We start from the raw sequence: 6000 nt of genomic DNA on the forward strand, positions 1-6000 counted from the left end.
ACAGTGCTCCTGCCCCAAGCCTTACAGAACCTACCAGCTACTGCCTGGAGTCCTTGGCCAAGCTTGTACCATTCATGGTTGACTTGAAATCTGAAATTTAAATTTTTGGTGCAAATTAAAAACTTGTTTGTAAGAACTCAAAGAGGAATTAACTTTGTAGTGGTAATTGTGTTTCTTAATTATCACCACATTTTAACGAAGTCTGAGACATGTTTAGTTCCTGCATTTTTGTACAGTGAAGGCTGTAGACATCCTGGTTCCTCTGCCAGAGGGGATGACATCACACCTGTGGTATGCATGAGATAAGCATTGCTTCATTTAGACACAGGTTCTTGTCTCTAAGAGATGTTCCTTATGGGAGTGAAATGGCTTGGGTCCTACTCCTGGAGTGTGACCCATGGGGTAGGTGATTGCTGCAGGGCAAACTGCTGTGTCAGGAGGCACATGGGTAACAAAGGCCCACGTGCCACCGGCTGAGCAGCCATACCATCCTACATGAAACGATACAACACGGTAGAAGGCAACATGATACGTGCCAGCTGTGCAGGCTTTGGGCTCCTGGCAAATGGCAAGGAAAATGCCTGTGCTTCGACCTCGGTGAAAATGGCCCAGCTGACAGTAGTTCATTCACCTGAGGTAGAGTGGTCTTATGTCTAAACCCAAGACCTGAAAAAAGTCCTGTTTACTCGAGACAGACACTACTGTATTGAGGAATTTCTTCTCCCCTCATTCTCTGTGGGTATTTTTAACAAGTCAATTTTGTTGTTATGTTTCTTTTAACAGTAGTTCTGGCGTTAAGTTCACAGAAATGTTTTTGGTGTGCAGAAGGATACACAGCTCAGGGGAGGTAATAGGCTGTAAGGTGGTAGCTGGGGGTGTAAGCCTTAGTCCTGCCTGGTGGCTTTTTTTGCCCCACTCACCTCTGGCTTGTCCACTGAAGGCCCCCACAGGAGGGCGATGCTTGAGAAACACTGTGTGGGGTTCACACCCCTGAAGGGCTGGTCCTGAAGAGAGCCTGGGCTTTCAAACAGCAAAGCATGCAACCCCAGGAAGGCTGGAAGTTTTAATAGGTGCTAACTTTCAACAAATTTGAGCTTAAACTTCTGTCATACTCCTATTGTAATAGAGGCCTTGTAGACCATTGTGTCATTTTGTTCCCATGTGTAATATTGCTCGTACATTTTTGTCAGCATTTTATCTGTTTAAATTGGTTCTCTGCTACATTATTCACCTCAGCTTACAGATGCTGAGTTTGAAAATCGATTTTTTTTAAATGATCAAAATGTTTCAGAAATAGAGCATTTTGCTTTTTAGAATTGTTTTTATTCACTGCTACATATTTAACAATAAAAAACCCAAACAAAACCAAACAACTCTCAACAATTTTGTTGAAACAGTCACACAAACCATAGCATTAAGACCAAAAGGATGCCTGAGACATTCCTGTCCCAAAAGAATTTTTTTGAGAGAGTATAGTGGAGAGACAAAAGGCCTTTTTGAAAAAAAAATTACTCTTTCTGGTTGGGTCCTGGACCCAGTGAAATGCCTGTGACGATGGAGCTGTGCTGATGAGCACAGGGAGATTGGCTGCATGAAGGGATCCCCCATGGACAGAGCCTGCCCAGGTGCCTTTCTCAACAGCAGTGAGTGGTCCCCTCTGGTGCTCGTCCTGTCCTTTGCTCTTAAGGGAGTGGTGCCTGCTGGGCAAGCCAAAGCTCTCCCTGGGCAGCCAGGTTCCTCTGCAGCTAAACCAGACGATGTTTCTTTTTCACATTGTTGGGATATGCTGTTAATTACATTTTGAAATATCCATATACTTTTCCTCTTAGGGGATCTTACAAGCAAACTTCTCGCTAACAACTTCTGTGGTTCGCCATAACCTCTCAGAATAATCATTGCTTCCATTGAACTTATGCCAGTTGTTTTGTTAAGCTAAATTGAGAGAACGGGGCCTATATTAATTCTCGAAAGGCAAGAGATTGCCCTGTGATTTGGGGAAATCTTGATTGCTTACAATATGAATAAATGAACAAGGCAGATATTAACTTTACACCTGACTTCAATTTCTTTGAGCAGTGAAGAAATGTCCAGCAGGAGAGTAAAAATCCAGCAAAAACTCATAAGCCAGCCATTAATAGGCTAACCTTATTGTGCTGTAAAATCTTCAGCTGCTTATAGAAAACAAAAGGGCAACGAATGCGGTATTTGTCTTTTATTCTTAGAAAAAAACCTTAAGATCAAACAGTGCCTAAAAGACTGAGCTGATATGCATCCCACTTACATATTTTCGGATATCCTCTGATATTCATTCCACTGATGTATTTGATAGGTAATTATATCAGCCATATCGAGATGCTGATACCAAATAGTGGAAGACTTTGGTGTTTTGCCATAAAGCTTATACCCCTTGTTCCTGAACTTTCATCAGACTTGAGATCTGCAGCAATCATTCGAAAGCTGTAGTTGGTATTATTGTGCTTATGCCACATTTAAGAATTATTATTCTTGCTTCATCAGTTAGTCTTTTTAGCTGACTTGAAAAAAAACATATTGCAAATGAGCTACTATTCTTATTTGTTGTTTTAAGAAGAGTAAGCACTGAAGTATTCAAATGGAACAGATTATACCTTTAATTACATCCAAACAGGATGCTGAGCTGATTTTTCTATTTTCCGTTTAATTGCTATAGTTCAAAAAGATATTGCAAATTTGTAGATGAATTATTTAAGCATAGCCTTCTGGCCTCTGTGTTTATGGGAGAGACCGAAAGAGGGGGGAGAGAGGGAAGAAAACTGAATTTAAAAAAGAAGATTTCCACTTCCTTCTTTAAGAAAAAAGCTTGAATAAAACATCTTGGGGGAAGTGTTTTAGCCGGATAGGTGTTTTGTGCTTTTTGGGAGCATTTTGGGAGTCCATGGGATTTGTTTGTATCCCACCGTCCACACTGGGTCCCTCACTCCTGAGGGACTACCTGTCTCGTGCCATGGGTAGCAAAGTGCTGTTTCTTCTCTAACCTGCTCGTCGGTGAGTGTGCTGCTGAAAGGATGCGATCCCAACCAGCCACCCTTTTCATGGATGTGCTTGATCTCCATTTTCCTACACACAAAATGACAATAATGAAAGCAAACACAATTCGTCACTTCTTAAACTAAATATATTACCATTTTGTTTGCTTGTGCATGTGTATATATCACTCACCGTATATATTTAGAATATGTGCTATGACATTACAGCCAGTGATAAATCCTACTCGCTTACTATATGTGTTATTTGCTGCAACATTAAGCTCAGTAAGACTTTTATATGTAACTTGTACCAAAACTAAATATATTGTGGAATTGATGCACAGTTGTAAACAAGAGCATAACTTCCTGCTTCAACACAGTCGAAGGTGGCAGCTTGTGTGGCAATTCTTTTGTAAACAATTGCAGACTTTCCAAAGAATAAGCCAGTTAATTAAATTTTTAATGATGTTTTTAGAAAATAGGATTCGGGGGGGGGAACAACCTATAACACCAACAGAAAAAGTAAACCTAAAGCTTGTACCGTATAAAGACATGCTGTTGGTGAAAAACTGGATTGTGCTGGCCCAGATCTTTTGCTCCCCCCACCCTTTTTTTTTCTTCCACTGAACTTGCCTGTGTAGAGTATTTTTTTATAGCTCTACTGTGAATTCAAAGAAAGATGACAGTGGCACAATCTATTTAATTTTTTTTTGTGGATTATCTTATTTCATTATTTTTAATAGTGCTAAGTATGTGCTACCCACTTACAGTGCATAGCAAAGCTCAAGATGTCCTCTTAAATACACAAAGCTTATGCAAGGCCGTGACACAAGTAGGTTTTAAACACTGGCAGCATTGGCAGCTTTGACGGGCTGATATGATACAGCCTTGCTGACACATCACAGGTTATAGGGAGAAATTCAGGAATAAACTGAACTAACTGGAGTAAGAGTAGTACACAACTTTTATTGATGAAGTTCAGGGGAAAGAGGCGCCAGGGGCAGCTGTATTAATCCCATAATAACTTGAAATATAATCAGTACATTGCTGCAGGGATGGCTAGGATGGGAGGGAGGTGGAGGTGTCAGGGTTTAGGTTCACAGGCTTTCCCAGTTCATTAAAAAGTGAATCAATCAGAGAAACAGGCTGGCTTTTCAAAGGGCTGGCAGTTGTGAACGGGCTTCGGACGTTGGGGGGCACACAGATGGTGTGCCCAGCCTCGTGCAGAGGCTGCTGGAGCTCAGCAGCCATCCGTTTGAGGAGACGGCTGTGTTTTACCCTGCTCAAGCCAGTAAAATGTGTTATAATGTGCTAGGGGAGATTCTGGCTGGATTTTGAGAACTTAAAAGTCAGGCAGTGTTGGTGCTGTGGGCCATATAAAGGTGACGCTGATAGATGTTTATAAAGGGAAAAAAGTTTTGTTTTATAATTTCTAGAGTGGTGGTTTAACCAGCAGGCAAATGGGCAGAAGGAGTCTGCCTACAGGACCCCTCTTTGTAGGCAGCTGGTAGAGTAATTAGCTCATTACTATTAATTTTGCCATCCCTGGACTGATCAGTGATGTATTAAAAAAAAAAAAAAAAAAAGGGAAATTCATATATCTGGATTTGGCATTTCCTCCATCCTTTTGATGAAGCTGGTGTGTGTACAGGGAACATCCTCGCAGAGTGAGCTTACTCACACCCACAGGCATTTGGAGGTTTAGGACAGAATGCCCTATATTTAAACAGGACTCATGACTTTTTAATTACTGTACAGTAGTACAACAGGGCTCAGTGAGAACACATGGTTGTCCAAACTGGTGTGCTGTGATTGCTCACCAGTAGTATGAGACTGTTTAATCACTGGTCTGTAGTTCACCTGAGAATCAGCACCCACCACAGGCACAGGAACACTGACAGACAGACAGTATTTCCATACGAACTTCAGCCCTGTGTTGGGAAGATGATATGAAAAGAGCTGTGTCCTATGGATGACTGATACAGGCTGAAAAACACCCATGGTAGAAGGCAGCGGTGTCAGTGTGACCTGATAGATCCTTAGGGCACATCCCTTTGTGGACATCTTTGCTGGAACGCAAGCCCAGATCTTCATCAGCCTCCAACCAGCTCATCCCCTACCCCCTTCATGGATGCTGCTGTGCTCGCTCCAGGCCAGGAACTGCCCTCAGGTTAATTAATAGTTCCACTGATTGCTGGAGGAGTTGTGGAGAAGGGGAAAGACATACTTGTCGGTTCTTTTTTTGCCACATTTCCTTTTACATAATTTTTACCTTCTAAGAGGTTTATAACAATATGAACAACTCAATGGACCTATTATTCAGCCAATATTCAAAGCAAATGTTTGGCAAGGGCATATTTTAATCCCACCTGCCAAACTTCACTGCACATTACTTTGGGCTAGCAAAAGACTTCTTTGAATATGCTTAGCCACAGCCTGAACCTCTCCACGTCTCTATGATGTCATCTAAAGCACAAACTAGGCTGGCTCCGCATCTCCTTTCTTACATTCATAGGTCTTTCCAAGGACTATCCTGAGCTGCAGCCTAAGGCCAGTGAGTAGAAAACCTACCTGCTGGTTTAACTTTTAATTTCTTGTTTAGTGTTAGTTTCAACCACTTCCCAAAACTATTTTTTCTAAATGTTGGTTTTCTCTTCCACTCTCCTTCATCGCAATCCCTGGCTCAGCCTTACTTGTGTGTCAGTCTGCTTTGAGGACTCATGTTCAAACGGATTCAGCTGGAATACTAACGTGGCTGGGAGCTGGCACTCATGCAGGGCTTGGGGCAGCTTGTAGTGGCCTGACCTGTTTTTACTGAATCAGTTCCAGTTCAGCAGAAGTGGGTCAGACTACCTTCAGCCACGTTGATCCAGGGCTTCATAAGAACTTGCCACTTTGGCAAAGTGGAAATTAATTTAGCTGGAGCATAACCTCAGAAAAGCAGAGATGTCACTGGAATCTCCTCCACACCATAAACACCCCCCAGCAATAAACA

This window comes from Empidonax traillii, unplaced genomic scaffold, assembly GCF_003031625.1.
Source record: "Empidonax traillii isolate 1590-97213 ecotype Southwest subspecies unplaced genomic scaffold, ASM303162v1 scaffold114:size1751661, whole genome shotgun sequence".
Taxonomy (NCBI): Eukaryota; Metazoa; Chordata; class Aves; order Passeriformes; family Tyrannidae; genus Empidonax; species Empidonax traillii.